The 18,587-nt window shown below is 35.3% G+C and overlaps 1 protein-coding gene across 1 annotated transcript in view; it reads left to right on the plus strand.

Moving 5' to 3' along the window:
* LOC145676478 (uncharacterized) overlaps positions 1-18,587 on the plus strand; it is a gene marked incomplete at its 3' end in the record, with an annotated part of 259,061 nt that overhangs the window by 196,922 nt on the left and 43,552 nt on the right. The window lies entirely within an intron of this gene.

The raw sequence follows: 18,587 nt of genomic DNA on the forward strand, positions 1-18,587 counted from the left end.
CCATTTTTTATTTACCTACCCACTGGGTATTTACCCGACCCACATCTCTAGGTCCGTAAGTGCTCGATGTTCCCCTTGGTTCCTAACAATAGCCCCACAGCGTAATTTCCACTGTAATAGGCTTCTCTGAAGAACTGGGAGGGGAATCTTGTCCCATTCCCTTTGCACAGCTTTCCAAAGTCCTTCCACAGTTGTCACACGCCGTTTTCCCAAAGTCCACTTCAGCAATCCAAATCCACAATATTTCATAGGACTTGCATCTGGAGATTTAACAGGTACCTCATTGAAAGGTATCACCTGTATACCACTTGCCTCCTCCATCTCCCTGTAGAATGCGAGGGACGATCGTGAGATGTGTGATGAGGCGTTCTCCATGTGAATGGGCACCAGATTGGCGTCATTTCCGTACATTGTTGGAATCTCATGCTCGTAGATCGGCCGCATGATCTGCTCCTGTAAATACTGCGAATTTATTTTGCAGTTCTTCGCCACCCTACGAATTTTCAGTTTACCTCGGTGACAGTAGCCAGTAACGACCATGAACCCTTTTGGGAAGGATTCTTTACAGACACGGATCCACCTTCTGAAGTTCTTGGCGCCTTTCTCTCGGTATATGATGGCTCTCGGTTTGCCGCAGTCGAAAGGTAAATCCATGCTTCATCGAGCGTTACGACGTACATCCACCTTTGTTTTGCCAGATGCCGTTCGTACAGCTTCAGGGCGTTACACTTTCGTTCCTTTTGGTGGGCATCCGTGAGAAGATGGTCGCGAGCTTTCATGACTTTTTCCAGCTTAAGTTGATGGTGTAACGTCCGGCTCACAGTCCCCAAAGACACGTCAAGACGATTATCCATACACCTTTGTGTTGACGGATTTTCTTGCATTGCCATTTTGCGAAGTTTCCTCTGCATGGTGGAGATGGCCTTGGTGCATTCCCGCTTCCTAGGCAACTTCGTTGGAGATCCAAATGGTGGAGCTTCGTTGCCCTTGTACTTTTTAATAACATTTTTATTCCACTTAAACTGATGTTGCAACCATTCTTCTTGCACTGTTTTCTAATGACAGAAACACTAAAGTGGGCGTCATAAAGAGCTGCAACATAGCCTTCCCAAAACCGGCTTAGTTTGGGCGGCATTTTGGTCACAGAGCGGAAACCCACACACTTGGAAACAAATTTAAAACAACACTCACAACAATGGTCCTGTTTTGTGCGTTATTGTCGTCCGCGCGGAAAAACAACTCCGTTCCCAGGGAGCCGCTGCACAAAACTGCAGAACGCCACAAGCCAGGTCGGGTGAGTCCATTCTGCCCGGGAGGAACGAAATCGGCCAAACGTAGGCTGAACAACCTCTGTAGCTTAATTTCTTGTTTTCTTTGTTACTGAAAAGTTACGTTATAAAGACATTTTTCAGTTTTTCAATTTTCAAAAAATCTCTTATTATTGCATCCGTACCCATTTCATTGAATATGCCATTTTCAATGGATTCTCCATCAAAGCTAGTCCACTTAACCGTTCTTGAGATGTAGTTGATCTCAAATAGTTCTTTATTAATTTTAGCTGAATTTGTTTGATACACAACTAATGACAAAAGCGTGTGCCTTAATTGATATTTAATTTGTCTTTGATCCAGTGGCAAAACTTCAAAATCAGCCCCCCCCCCCTACGGCCTATAAGACAATTCAGTCCTTTCATGTCTCTTTCCAGCATGGACGTTCGAAATCAGGGAATGAATAACACAATTTAAACACAAGCAGTGGTGCACCCAAGATTTCTCTTCTGGATCCGAATATTTTTCGGAGTAGCCTACAAAATGCAAATAATGTTGTGTATTTACCTCCTGAAATTGTACTAATTTTCTTAAAAGTTTTGATCTATCCAGAAACTTGGATCACCTCCGTCGGTGCATCCCTAAACACAAATAACTAACAATAAAATATCTATACTTTGCATTAGGACCACTACCAAATGTTTATAAATATGGCTGCATCTAAATATAAAGGTAACCAAGAAAGTTCTGTCGCTTTTTCATCTACCATCACCACCTTTGAACACCGGTATTTCACCTAAGACGTACCTCGAAGATAAAAAATGATCCCCATCACTATCGACGATCTTCTGCCAACGTTCTGGAAGGCCACGGATTCCATCGCGATAGAACTTGGTGGGCCGTGAAGCGAAGAAGGTATCAAGTGCATTTTGCACCTCTACTAGGGATTTGAGCATGTGTCCCCTAAGGTGATTTTTCCAAGGAACGGAACAAGTGATAATCGGACGGCGCAATGTCTGGGGAATATGGCGGATGCAATAGTGTTCCCATCCAAGGCGTAGGATGTGTCCCGGGTCATCCTAGCCACGTGAGGCTTAGCATTGTCCTCTAACAGGAGGAGCCCTTTGCGATTCAGAAGTGCTGGCTCCAGAGTTTGAGTTTTTCTTGAACACGGCTCAACTCCTGACAGTACACTGTTGCATTAATGCTCAGACCAGTTGGTAGCAGTTCCCGATGCAGGAAGCCCCGACCAATCTACCAAACACAGAGGAGGACCTTCCTGGTGCAATGCTAGTTTCGGCTCTTTTGGAACCGGTTCATGGGATGGTAACCAATGATGACGGGTGTCGTGAAGCATCGTACAGGACCCACTTCTCATGACATGTCAACACCCAGTCCAGAAATGGCTCCGTCCTCAGACGAGACAGCAAAGAAACACAGGTGTCTGCTCGCGTTTCCTTCTGGCCCGGAGTCAAATCATGTGAAACCCATCGACCCACTTTGTAATGCTTCCCAAGTTGATGGAGGTGCTGCCGAATGGTTTATCCACTCACACTAAATTGTAGTCCCAGTTTCACATGTCTGGCCACTGTTCGCCTCAATTGCTGCATGAAGATCTTCATTTTGTACATGTGTTGGTCTTCCTGCACGTTGTGCGTCTTCGAGTTTTCGACCGCTGCACTGTCCATGTAGTCACAACACTCTCACCAGACCTGGCATATCTTCTACCCCGTTGCAGCGGCATGACTCTCTGTGAAGATCCCGTGTTCACTCTGTCCTTACGCAAGTTCACGGTTTAATGGAACTGCCATCACACGGTAATATATTGGATATACCCATATCAGGAACTGACCTTTGTCTTATCTCCATTCGTATTCAACTCACAATGTGAGGATCAATTGACCTCCACAAAAAGCGACAGAACTTTCTTGGTTACCTTTATATAATACGAGAGAACGCATTGATAATAATTGTAACACTGTTTTAATACAACGAGCATATGTATACGCTGCTGTGACTGACAATGTGGTTATATACGAATATACTGCGTGAAAAGTAATTGTAAACAAACAAATTTTGAAATACATTAAATTTAACTCAGACCGTTAACCGAAGAGGCCATATCCATTCCATATTAATTTAACAATTAAATTACTGCAATCAATTTAAATTAATTTCAAAAGCTTGTAGATTGCAAATGTTTCGTTAACAGTAACTGCTATTGACAACTCCCCCACCTCAACATTTGTATGATTATCACTTTCGAAATTTTGTTCAGAAGTCGAAAGAAACTTTTTTTTTTTTTTTTTTTAGTGTCTTCGTTTGCTTTTCATCTTCTTTCAAGTTTCATTGTTTTCTTTTCCGATAAATGCTCACTTGGTTTCTTATCGTTGGCCATTATTATTACATGAAAAACAAAATACTACTGAAAAGTGAAAACATATATCATTAATAATAATAATAATAATAATAATAATAATAATAATAATAATAATAATAATAATAATAATAATAATAATAATAGCATTGTTACCGGCGCCACCGTATCTTTCTTTCAGTGATGCCAACCGCAAATATTATAAAATCCCATCTCGAGAGTCAGAAATTCCCATATTTGTCTTGAATTTCCCACGTTGTACTAATTCTAAAACTAAAATTACACAAAACGTGAAAAATGAAACTACTTTATGTCATACATTTTCTTTACTATATAAGTAAGCTACGTAAATTTCAATCAAATACATTTATCTGATGAATAAAAAAAAAAAAAAAAACTGAAAGTGGCAGGTGAAAATGTTCGTGAAAACAAGTTAATTTTGTCCTCAGGTTTTATCATTTCCATAATTCTTTTGTCTCATCATATTCAAATAAACGTATGAATATTAGAAAAACTTTATTCTCGTGTCGTTCTGTATAGAACGTTTTCGAAGTTAGTTGTTTTTCATTTTCCATTTTACTTTTTCCCGTTAATTACATTATTTGTATTTTTTTTAAAAAAATACTAGAGTACAATTTACACTTCTTGGAGCTTGCTTTTCGAGAATCACACGTTATTTTTGCACTAAGCATACATCTTCTGTTAACAAAATTTGAGAATTAACGTTGATTGCAAGATTATTGAGGAGTCATTGGTCTCCCCTAATGCCCATAGAGAATTTTGCTGCTGTCGATAAAATATCCCATATTTGCTGCCAATTGCAACGAAAATTCTCTTTATCCCTTCTCGACAAATTAATGTAAAAAAAAATCTCATAAAAAGGAACTTTCCCCACGGGTTCACATCACTGTATTCTTTACGCACTGGAGTGCATATAAATATACCAAATGTGCGTTGGATGTGAAGGCTATCTCTGCTATTATTGAAATCATATGGCAGACAAGAACTTAATTCAATATACTAAATAAATATAAGATAAAAGAAAATTATGACAAAGCCTATCACCATACCAAGTTTGATTTCCTTCAGATGAGTTCGATTGAACTCGTACATTATAATACAGTGTCCTTGATTTTTCAGAGAGAATCGAATGAAGGGCGATAAAAGAAACAGACGTTTATAAAACAATAAACATAACTGTTGATAAATAGTGAGAGGAAAGGAATATATTTAATTACGTTGATGATATACGGGGATCAAAACTTTTTAAAATAGTTTAATATTATTCAGTTACTTTTACTTGCCAATTTCACTTGTGTCAGAAGCAGAAGAAATGTTAAACTGACTGGAACTAATTGGAAATAAGTGGTTGGAGAAAGGGTATAAACCACATAGGCCTATCTACTTAATAGTTCCATGGATTTTCTTATGAAGCATAGTTCTTCTTTTCTTAATTAAAAAAAATCATTTTTATTATTATTTATTCAAATATCTTTTCAATTTTACTTTATATCTCTTCTTCATGTAAATGACTTTACACTTTGAACTTAATGTGAGTCCCAGATATTTTAGTTAAGTACTGGAGCACAAAGTACTGGACAGTCATTAGTAGAGATGCACACGAGACGAGTCGAGACAAGATTTTCCTGACAAAATTCGAGTCGAGAGACAGCTTTTCCAAGAGAGAAATATACATTTTTCGAATCGAGACATCACTTTTACAGCACATTTTTGAGACGAGACAACCACAAATCTTGTCTCGTGGGCATCCCTAGTCATTTGGCACAACGAGAAGGTTCTGGTTCCTCTTTAAGTTTTAAACTCAAATCCAATATGCCGGCTTTCAAGATGGCTGTCTTAATCCCTTGTGTTAAACTATATTTGCCCGTTTTTACATAGATATCTCACCCACAATAGGTTAATTTCAAATTTTCTTCACCCGTTATTTATTTATTTAAGTGTTTCTACACTTTTGAATCAATGTGTATATAATATGCATCAGATTTCATTGATTTTGTTGTGTGTGTGTGTGTGTGTGTGTGTGTGTTGTTTTAGTAAAACTTCAATTACAGAAATGTGTATGTTTTGAAAGCAAGGCGAGAATAAACTCCTGCAAAAGTAGCTGTTAAAGCAGGCGTTTATTCCGTTATAACTTGTCATGTCTTGTTACAGATATTTAAGAGGAATATTCTGACGTTACAATCCTCCCATAAGACTTAACATTTAATGACAAACCACACCTATCATTGTGACTGACATCTGAAATGTTGGCAGACCCGTTTTTTCTGTCAGAGATTCATGTAGGTCTCCGCTTTGTTATTATTATTATTATTATTATTGCTACTCCTCTCTTTCGTATGCTGAATGAATAGATTCCGAACGGATGGAAAGCAACTAACTCACTTTTCAAACAACAAGTGTAATGGCATGAATACTTTATTATCACGTGCCACCGAACTCAATTCGTTTCCTGTCTTTTTTTTTTCTTCTTTCCTCGACAGCTTTGATTTAATTCATTCCAACTTTGAATATACGTCAACTTTTCTTTTCTATTCTTGTTTTTCGATTTTCACAATCATTAAAACTGGATTTTTGTTTGAGGTGAATACGTAATTTAAACGAATGATTTTTTTTTTTAACATGATGACTGAGTATTTCTTGTACCGATCACAATAGACACTTCTCCTTACTTCTTACGTTTGTCATATAATCTGTTTCTTCCAGGGGCGTCATTTAGGGGGGGCAGGAGGGGGCAATTGCCCCCCCCCCAAGAGTTTGAGGAATACATAGGCCTATACTTTAATCGATTGCCTACTAATATACTAGTACAAAACGCGAAAGTCTTATGTTGGTGGTGCTCTTGCCTCCCCCCCAAGCGAAGTCCGAAATGACGCCCCTGGTTTCTTCTATAATTTTGTGGTAAAAAATTTAAAGTGTAAAGAATGTAGAGATTGTGATCTTTCCAAAGAAAAAGTAGAGACATTTTATACAAAAGTATATAAAGAGATAACTAACTATTAATCCAATGTTCTCGGGATTGCTGCCAGAGTGAGTGTTGCAGTGCTGAGCTTTCGTTACCATACAGCGGCAACATCTTCAGAGCTGAGCTTTCGTTACCATACAGCGGCAACATCTTGAGAGCTCTGAAGATGTTGCCGCTGTATGGTAACGAAAGCTTAGCACAGCTACACTTACTCTGGCAGCAATCCCGAGAACATTGGATTAATAGTAGACGCCAGCAAAGCTTCAAGATTATATAGATAACTAACTAACTCTATGGCTATGGAACTCGGAGGTTCAATGCCGCGTTCTGACAAGCTCTCCACTGACTTCTATCCTTAGCCAACTGTATCGAGTTTCTACTTTGTATTCCTATTTCTACAAGATCCACCTTAATACATCTGATCCTATTTCTGTATTATCCTCCCTTATGCGCCTAGGTACTGCTCATGATTATTTTCCTATTTGGATTTCGAGTTAAAACTTCGAAAGCGTTCCTACTTTCTTCTATTCTGGCTACATGGTCTGCCCATCTAAGCCTCCTAGATGACCCTACCAATGTTTGGTAAACGATATAAATTATGTAATCCCTCCTTATGAAGTTTCTGTCATTCACCATTCCCGTTCCTCATGTCGTCTTAGGATCTTGTTCTCAAATACTTTAATCTATGTTCTCCCTTCCGACTAAACGACCATGTTTCGCAACCATAGAGAACCAACAGGCATGATTATCGTTTTATATTTTTTAAGCCTCAAATTCCTCGACAGAATTCGCGACAACAAAAGATTTTGAACTGAAAAATAACACGAATTCCCTGCTTTTAGTTGATGTTTAATTTCTTTGTGGATATGGTTTTGGTCTGTTAATCCTAAATATTTGGAAGCATCCACTTTATCGAAAGTGTTGTTTGATATTTTAAGTATATAAAGAGATACAAAGTAAAAAATACAAATTATTAACGTCCACTGATACCTTAACCCTTTCCGCTCGATTGTCGCGCTGGAGTTCAACAGACAAACTCTTTTGAGCCGCTAAGCCCTTTCAGAAGCAAAAGTTTCTTGTAGAATCTCCCAAAAGTGTTTAATTCTGTCTATGTTCTGAATAGTTCATTTTAGTTTAGTTCACGAGTTTTGGCAAATCTGTTGTTTTTAGTCCCAGGATTATGGTCCGAAGCTAAAAAGGACTATAATAATGAAACGGAATAAAATGGTGGCGTGAAAAAAGTTGGAGGAAACAGGGGAATCTCGAGAAAACTATGAACACGGTGTTTGTCCCCCAACAAACCCCACTTGGCGTGAGCTGGAATTGAACCAGCAACCACTGAACCACCGCAGCCCCCACCAAATTTATTTCTTGAGTTTAGTTGTTAATTTGTTTCCAGTGTAAAATAAGCTTGTAGCTACATTCGGAAGTCTTATTAAATAATAAATAATTAGTAACAAATAAATATTCTTGTAATTACTGTTTTGATACTCGGCTCACAAATTGAAAAGTTTCCATATTGTTTGATGCTAATGCTTTTTCTAGTCCTTAGAATTGTTTTCTAATATCCTCCAGTACTTGGAATCTATTTTGTCTTCACTTTATTTTCTTCTTTCACAGCAACTTTCATCATACAAAGTAGTTCGTGAAAAGATGGCCTCTGAATTAGATGGCCTGTTTCGAGCTCCCATTTCGCGCAATTATTTTATTTCTTATAAGTGATATTTTAGCTTCTTTTTCTTTAGTATTCAATTTTATAACGTGGACATACTTGGCATCAATGTATTTATTATCTTCAATTTATTTACTTTGAACAATCTATTATCTAATGCAGGAGAATTCGGACTTATGCCCGCGCCATTTTGGTTGTAACTTGTTCCGTGGCTTATGAATATTTAGTAGAATTTCTCTACTTTGGGACAATAATAGTGTAATAGTCGACTTAGACACAGTGCTGCGACTCTAATTTTAAAACCACATTGATTTTACTGAATGAAGGAATGAATGGATGAACTTTCATCATGCCACTCAGAATACGAGTTGTTCCCAAACAATATCTCAACCATATTTTTCTTTTATCCGTATAGATTCTAGTTATTCGTGGTTGCTTTTCCGTTTCACTCTGCTAATTTCTCCATCCTATTGAATATACATATTTTCCGTTCAATTGTTCATTAATTACTCTTGAATAATGTCCATGTTTACTTTTTTTTTAACCTCACTTGAGGCTTTATATCTTCAGGTGCAGATCTAGGTCCCAGTTACTTACTTAGTTTTGTTACAAATAATCTTTTGTAACATGCTGCTTTTAATGTAACTAACAAAATAAAACAAATTGAGCTAAAAAGTTAAGAAATTGAAGAAATCTTACTAAAAATTTAAAAAAAAAGTCGTTATAGAAAGTAAAAAGTAATTCTGTTTTCAAGAAAATTACATTTAAAATCATTTTCTATGACTAAAATGAAAACCATGGGAAGTGCTTTCATATATTTCTATTATAAACAAATTGTATATGAGAGAGTTTGAAATGCTTTTAAATTTGGTCATGCTTAAATAAAGAATGTTTTTAAAAGTAATTTTCTTGGAAATAATTTTTTTTTACTTTCTACAACTTTTTTTTTTAACTTTTAGCACGATTTGTTTAATTTTATTTATTACTAGCAGAACACCCGTTCTTCACACGGGGACAATAAGTTTCATTTTGGACATAAAGTACTACTAATGGGGGCTGAATTTGGATTTAAAACGGCATCGCAAGTGTCACTGTTCGTCGCAGCGACCCCGAAAACTATGTAATTGACACTCTTATCAGCCATTTGCGATCATTTATATATATATATATATATATATATATATATATATATATATATATATATATATATATATATATATATTTCTCCCTCCCCTTTCCCCAAAATTGTGTGGTTGCCATTATTCATCTCAGCGATCTCGAAAGCTATGGATTCAACACTAACATCGGTCATTTTCGATCATTTTTAAATCTCTCACTCCTCTCCTAAGTTGCACTATCAAAGTGAAATGATAAAAACCATCCCAAGTTGAATCCTCATCTATATTGAAAAATTGATCGAGATCGGTCGAGTGGTTCAAAAGTTATGAAGTTACAAACATAGGCACTTTCAATTTTATATATTGGGTTAATTTTTAACGGAAGTTTTTAAAATTATGATAAAAAGGCCTTGTGTCCATCTTAAACACAAACTACAGACACTTTTTTTTCTTTTTTTTTACAAGGCTGTCTATAATCTTTATTATAAATTAACTAGAAATATTACAGTTTCGGAAGTATATCATTTCCTTCTTCAGACTAATTCTCCAACTGAATTCATAAATAATATTACATCATTTATATAAAGGATGTAATATTATTTATGATTTCAGTTGGAGAATTAGTCTGAAGAAGGAAATGATATACTTCCGAAACTAATATTTCTAGTTAATTTATAATAAAGATTATAGGCAGCCTTGTAAGAAAGTGTGTGTAGTTTGTGTTGAAGTTCTTAAAAATATTTTATTTTCTATTGTTTAGTCATAATTAAATACATTTCTATTGTTGTAGAATTCTGTTTGTTTCCTTTCCTATATGTTTGCCGAGATGTCGATGTGTTTGCCTACTTGAGGAAAAGATCCAAAACACACATAAGAAAGGAGTTTCTTGTTTACCAATCGCACCCCATACTTAGACCTATGTCTTAATTTTCCTCACAAAAATATCTTTTTTTTTGCGAATTTTATGAAAGCATGAATTATATATTTTATGCTTATTATTTTTACTTTATGTTATAATACGTTTTCATATTCAATCAGTTCTTGAAGTCTATCTTGTGTTCACAGTCTAAAATGTTATTTACAAAGATCCCCTGGATGGTATACTGTGATGCCACCTTCAAAGAATTTTTGGTTGCATAACGGAACAGGATAGTTAGTAGAGAACAGAATAACTTAAGCTCACATATAGGAACTAGCACATGACTCCGCGTGTAACTCGGGAGAACATTTTCCGTTCTTGCTAATGCAACTTTCACATAGAATTGGTCTGAATTGAAAATCTCGCTCAAAATTCAAACGTCTCGTATGTGCATCTTAGGGAAGCACCCCTGCTTCCTTTTACTTCCATCCAAGATCAAGCACCTAAAAACGCTTAGACACGTTTTTAATTATTTTAGACGAAAATCCAAAACACCAAATTCCATGTCTCTAACCGAAATATCGATATCTTATTATAATACTTGTAATTCTAACCCTTTTATCCTGACCATCTTATTTTCTTCCCTTCTATTCCAAATACCCAGTTTTATGTTTCTGATCTTCAGACATTCTGACATGTAGATATTTTATTCCCCCTTCTCTATTGAATTTCCAAAGATCTTTCCTTAGTGGTACTTTACGTCATAAATCCTATGCATCGTCCAAATTTGAAGTTACTAGTTTATCTAGCTGTTTGGCCTGGGTATTGGATCAGTGAACCAGTCACTCAGGACTTCTTAAAGTAAAAAAAAAAAAAAAAAAAAAAAGGAACAATAGAAAATTGTGCTGTCATCCGCCTGCATTGTATGACGTCAGGAAATGAGTTTAATTAAAGATACAAGACTTGAGGAGACAGTTAAGTTAAAGTGCAAGCATGTATCATGAAAATGGGTCAGAATGATAGATGATAAATCTTAGTTCTCCATCCATCCATGAATCTTAGTTCTTTTCCGTCGTACTTTACAATACCTAAAAATAAATAAAGGTAAAACAAAATCTAAGGTTCTGGCCGCCCTTTAATGTACGTTCAATTGGGTGGTGATTTGGCCTGTGCAGTAGCTTCTAATACAATTATTTATGGTTTCTGTACCGCAGTTTACCACCTCTTAATTCAAACATCTTTCCAATTTCCTCATGGTGCTTTGATTTAAAACCAAAATCCAGTGTCGTCTTTTGAGGCAAGTCACATCGCCATAATAATAATAATAATAATAATAATAATAATAATAATAATAATAATAATAATAATAATAATAATAATAATAATAATAATAATAATAATAATAATAATAATAATAATAATAATAATATCGATACACCTAAGGGAAGAAAACTGTATACAAAAATTAGTACATATTTAAGCTATCTTCCCGCAGCCTGGAGCGACAACATTTTAATTTTTACCAATATAGCTTTCCCCAAAGACCACCACAACCAAAATTCATATGTGTTAGACCCACGAAAGTCTTTATATATATATATAACTTCAGGAATTAGCAGTACATTACTGGGTAGAGAGCTTTGCCTTACATTCATATCCTAGTTTATTACAGCGTAAAAGGAAAAAAACATAACGCGGATTCAACTGCATACGACTAATACTAATATAGGACGCATACAATTTACAATATAATAAACAGAAAAAACATAAAAAGAAGAAAAAAGGAAACAAGGTGTAGCATTATCGTCTGCTGATTAAGACAAGCTAACCGGTCAAACCAGCCAGCCAGCCAGCCGAAAACATATTCGATTCGTTTGTCAAATCGTAGACAGTTAGTGCAGCGTTTTGTTTCTTGTGTCATGTAGCGCACAGGTCTTCTCCATCAAGAAAGAAAGGCAAAAAAAGAAACCGAGATAGATAGATACTATACAAAGGCGAGAGGAGGGAATAAATGGAAAGAACAAGTTATGTGTGTAGATGCTAAACCCAACCCACTTAACCCAAACGAACCGATAGAATTCTCCACGGCGGCAAGGTGATCAGTTGTTTGTGTAGTCTCCCCGCGTGGCCCTGAAATCGCTTCACTGTGTGTGCCGTCACTGCACTGGAGGTTAATATGTGTAGCCAAGGAAATCATCTGTCCCTCTATGGTGTTTGGTGGATTATCTATATGTGGCTACTGTATCCCACACGCTGTTGGAAGGAAGGAAGGAAGGAAAAGAAGAAGAAGATGCTGTAACTGATCAGATTCGATTCCTTCCTTTTGTTTTTCGCCGTTCACTGATAGCGGCGGTGTTTCTCTAAACAAGCTTCTGGGATTGAGTTCAGTGCTCTCGTGTATGTGTGTATCGGTATATATATTTTGTTATGGCGTTACGGTGTTGTGTACACCAGGGCCAATCACAATGTTTTTTCCCTGACCCTCGTGATTGGTGGACACCTAGATATCGATTCAGCTGGGTAGGATTACAGGTATGTTATAGATCCACTCATTACATGCGTTAATATTATGTACTTTTAAAATATAATATACTCATTTTTTTCTGTAAAAGAGCAGCCCCGCAAAAGATTGGAAACTTTACGGGTAAAATCCATTCCTTCACCAAGAAATAATAGTGTCTGACAAACTCATTCAAATGGCAAATGTGTAACTATAATAACAAAGTAGGAATATCATGTAGCCTGTATGTATGATGTGAGCGTGATTCTCGTATAAGCCTCCATCAGAGAAACACTGCATATATACAACACCTAATATACACTGGTGGTGTAAGGTATTTTATGAAGCAGTTACAAACTTTCGCCTAGCCTGCAATTTTGGCGCCCTAACTCTCTGCTACTCGCTTTCTTCGCCCGGTGACGTTCTCTCAGGTTTAATGAAAAATTCACAAACATAAGAAGTCTATTTAGAAAGCTAGTTTTCTTTTTTAAAAACTGAAATGAAAAGAAAAAGAAAGAAAGAAATTATATTATTTTGCAGTCGTAGTATGTACCTAGGCAAGGGCGGATTGAAGGGGGGCTATAGCCCCCCTTGACCCTCAGGTATACACTGGGTAAAATTGACTTCAATTCTGTTTTACACTGGATAAAGCGGCAAACTATGGTTTAGCCCCTCCCTTGATCATATCCTGGATCCGCGACTGTACCCAGGTGTACTGTGCTATCTTTAATCTGCAGACATTTTTATCAATATTAATTAAATTTAATGAATGTAAATTTGTAAAAGAAAGGTTCATCGTGACGCCTAGTCAGTGTTCAAAATTTTCAAACAAAATGCCTAAAACTTGGTCGAACGCATTATCTTTTATCAAAGTGATTATAAGGGCAGCATTTGCACGAAAAGTCATATGAGTAGGCCTCATTTGTACGAGATTTCATAGAGGTATCCAAACTAAAAGAAAGATAAATGAAATGAGATATTTCATTTTAACGTCTCACTATTATGCCCTTTAGGTTGGGAGAGGCGGATGACGGAAGAATGTGGGACAGAACGGCCGTACCTAGAAAAAACCCGCGGATAATAATGTTGTCTATTGCAAACTTTACTTGGTAAGAGGATCGAATCAGGAACCTCAAGCTCTTTTATCACTGAGTCATCATTGCCCCCAACTAAAAAGAACAGACAAAAGTTACAATTGAATATAATAGCGGTATAAGTTACCTGGTATATTATTAAAGTTTGATTACACTCATTTGCAAGAATTATTTTAGAAAATAAAGAAACAAAGAAGCTTCAATTTTTTTTCAAAATTCTTAAGATTCTTCATCCCGGTGAAATTAAAATACCGCTAATTTTACAGTAATTATGTGATATCTTCAAATAGATAAAAGATAATTGAAATATGGAACAAGAGCGCCCTAGACAATATTATTTTGCGTGAGGTACCGTTATCACAAGTCACCTAGTGGCTTTATGTTTTCAGCTGTTTAGAAACGCGAAAATAAATGACGATTTTCAAAATGGCTCGAAATCGAAAGCAGATAAGTGAGTCGTGATAACGGTTTCTCATGTAAAATTATATTGTCTAGGGCGCTCTTGTTCCACATTTCGATTATCTTTTATCTATTTGAAGATATCACATAATTAATGTAAAATTAGCGGTATTTTAATTTCGCCGGGATGAAGACTCTTAACATGAGTGTGAAAAATGTGTTTTCGCAATTATCATTGATTTTAGAGTTTTGGTGTCAATATGGCTTTTCTTATTCCAGGACATATTCACAGTGGCTCAGTGTAATAATAATAATAATAATAATAATAATAATAATAATAATAATAATAATAATAATAATAATAATAATAATAAGAAGAAGAAGAAGAAGAAGAAGAAATAAGAGCTAAAGTGAAAAACAATCTGAGAGAACGTTAGCTATTTAAATCGCACGAATACGGTGGAAGCAATAATTTTTTCGTCGGTGGTTGTAGTGAGTGTTCCGAAGCGTACGTTAGGCTGGCAATCGTGAGATGAAATCCATTTGGGTGTTCGAATCCCCTCTAGTAGCATGGGTGAATATTTTGACTGTCCTCAATGTATCTGCGTTTGTGTTCCTGTCGAGTCCGGTAGTCCTGAACAGTGGAAAAGAGAGAAAATAAGTTATGAATTGCAAAAAAAGAGAAAAAAGAAAAGAAAAAAGAAAGAAAAAAGAAAAAGTGGTAGAGTGCTCAGAGCTCACCTCTGGTGATAGGGATTCTTGATTCGATCCCTGGTCACCCGAGTTTGTGATGGAAGGACCATATTCCGTGAGTTTTGTCGAGGTTCTCCTCTTTCCTCCCACATTCTCATTTCCGCCAGTTCTTACATAAACTTCCTCTTTCATTAATCATCAGTGGCGCTCGAAGAAAATTTTCTAGGAGGGACCCATCTCCATGGTTGTTATATTATGTCTGATATTTCTGGTATTTCAGTATGTCTTACAAATATAAACTTATGGAAACATAGACTGCACCACTGTATTTCTCGTAAAAGCCTGCCCCAATTTGATATATTACATGTGACCGCCTTCCTATTAAAAAGAAAATAGAAGTTAAGTGAGACACAAGATAGCAGCCATGATAAGCATACCCTCAAATAGATGTCTACTTCCCCCGGTGTCGGTTAATGTGGTTTTGGTTTTCATCCGTTTACCCGTTTTACAAATAAAACGAAAATTTCAAATTTAAAACACATTGTTATGGCTTGTTCTGGTCAGTCAGGTTTTTCGCCACTGCGGCCATCTTTATGGACAGAAGCACTTTAAATTTTGCTTACGCTCGTTTCTTGATATTCTACATTTCTCTGCCAAGTTGGCCAAGAAACTAAATTTCGACATCGATAAGTTCACTTGTAAGAGATGAAAACTATGAAATAGTGGTACAGAACCTTCTTTAAAAATTGCGAAGCGCAAGGGTGAAACATGTATTTTAAAAATTCATTCACTGTATGTACTGACATTTGAGTTAGACCATATATATATATATATATATATATATATATATATATATATATATATATATATATATATAGGCTCTACATACCTTGGTGCAAATTAGTTATAAACCCGGTGCCCCACAAAATGTTCCCAATCGGGCCCCGCACCACCTAAGGCCGGCCTTGATGTATATAATATGTGTGTGTGTCTTATTGTACGATGGAAGCTGATGAAAGAGCTCTATATTATTCTTGATTTTTTTTTTTGGCAGGTAAACAAGGAATATTTCGGGGATTAATCTACCCTAAAGATTATAATAATGTATCTTATCTTTTCTCTTGCATGTATATTCTCAGTCCTGCAGGAAGTTTTCATTTCTTTCTTGGAATACATAAACGAAGACTGGTTCGGCTTCTCCTTCACAAATCTTTGTCGACAAGTTGACTTCCTAAATTACTTCTCATAGAAACCATCTAGAAATACACTGTACTGCTGAAACAGAAACCATCAACTAAAGAGGTCATAAATTTTGCCATTCCTCGTGTTTGAAGTTCCCGTTCTTCACAATGAGTTCCTTCCTCCCGCCCCTGTTAAGAAGTTCAAAGTAGGTCTTCAAAAGAACTGACTCCCGCTGAGAAGGAAAGTGGGATGAGGAATGACTATAGTGCCATCTAGCAGTTAGACGGCCAAGTACGTGAACACGAAAAAATCTGATTTCTGATTTCTGTAGATTCAATGATGAAGGATATAATTTCTCATCGATTGTGTAATGGATGTATTTGGAAACAGCGAAAAAATAGTACAGTAGCGCACAAATACAAAGATAGTACTCCATTCTCAAAAAAGTCCGAAGTTTTTAGCTCTTTTCCTTACTGTAAAAAAACAGAAGATTTTTCCCCCTAATTTTGATCATTTTCTTATGGGAATTTGGATTATAATTATCCGTATTTATAAGAAGAAAATATCAGGCACAGAGTTCAAATTGCACCTTTAAAATGAGATGCATCATATTGAGTGAGCTATTGAGACATTTTTGCGAAACAACGAAGTGAAACCATGATTTCCCTAAAAAAATGATTGAGATCCCATGTTAAATTGAACACCAATATTCCGGCCGCTGTGGCTCACTCCTTCTCCCTCTTAATATACATGGTTTGCTATATTACATTTATATTTTCGTAAGCCATGAGGGCACCTTTGGGCGCCCATGTTAATTATCCATCTCATTCAGTCTAAAAGAGCAGAATTGTGATACGTAAAATTAGAAAATTCATTCCATTGTTATACGGTGGTCATGAAACTAAATACGCACTCTACATTTACAAAAGCGGAACCAAGGACTATAGACCACACAGCCCCCCCCCCCTCCCTACAGATTCAAATTTACACAAAATAGAATTAAGTTGTGACATTTAATGGGCAAAATGAAACATGAATATACCGAATATACCTCTCTCCTTCCCTTCTAACTAAAACCAGATTCTGTACCTACAAATGATTGCTTATAAAACATTTTTTTTATATTATAATGTTAAAAACTAAAATATTTTCTTCATTTTTCGGAAAAATCAAACAATATACAAGTAAAAGTAAAATGTTTTAAATAAAATATTAAAAAACATTTTGGTAAAAATAATAAAAGTAAGAAACAAACATTATAAACACGGAAGATTTTTAAAAAGAAAAAATATGCCATTTCATAAACAATCCTATTTTCCCAAATCCATAATTAAAAATAAAAACATAAAAAATAAGTGTATAAACTCTAAAAATTTTACAAAAATCATCATATTACAATTATAACTCAACCTCAACGCATTCACACAACATCGTTTACAGTGGTGCTTTACAGTTTCAGTGATAGCGGTGTGCAGACTTAGCTGTCAGTTAACTGTGCTTAATCATGAACTTCAGCCAAGTGTAAGTACGCAACCATAAACTCTGTGTGTTATTATAATAAAAGATGCATATGGCAATCTTAACATAAAAACAAAAATATGTAACCACGAATAATTCAAAATATTACTTATTTTCTATTACTGGGGGTTACAGTAGAGAGATATAGATATAGATATAGATATAGATATAGATAAATAGATAGATAGATAGATACAGATATATAACTGAAGTCTGTGCTCAAGCGAAATGCAGTAATGCCTCATAAAATTATCATCGAAACTAATTTTATAGGTATTAATTTGTTTGTCTTAGCACAGAGTCCAATTTTTAAAATAGATGGCAATGAATTATTTTCTACTTTTAAGCGCTTTATTATTATTATTATTATTATTATTATTATTATTATTATTATTATTATTATTATTATTATTATTATTATTATCTGCTTTTTAACGCCTTTATTAGTTTCTACTTTTTAGTGCTTTTGTTCAAGTTGGTTAATATTTTTTAAAATAAAATATTTTATTAACAAACCTATTGGAAAACCTAATATATTGGAAAATGGGTTTTACTCATCTTCACGAAGTTTTACTGTGTATAAGAATACCCGGTACATTTCACAGCTATTCCAATATTATTATTATTATTATTATTATTATTATTATTATTATTATTATTATTATTATTATTATTATTATTATTATTATTATTATTATTATTATTATTAAAAAATTTAGGAAGGATCAAACACGGTGTATTTCTTGTTATGCAGCAAAAATTATTTTCCATTTCCATGTTGGACAGGTCTCCCTTACTACAGCTTTTGAATAATACGGAAAACAAATGTTCTGACGAAGGCAATATGTTACCGAAACTGTAAGAGATGGGAGCAGGAAAATTCGGTGTAGGAAAATCCGGTGTAGGAAAATTTGTTGTAAGAAA

Source organism: Thermobia domestica, unplaced genomic scaffold, assembly GCF_964235325.1.
Source record: "Thermobia domestica unplaced genomic scaffold, izTheDome1.hap1.1 HAP1_SCAFFOLD_160, whole genome shotgun sequence".
Taxonomy (NCBI): Eukaryota; Metazoa; Arthropoda; class Insecta; order Zygentoma; family Lepismatidae; genus Thermobia; species Thermobia domestica.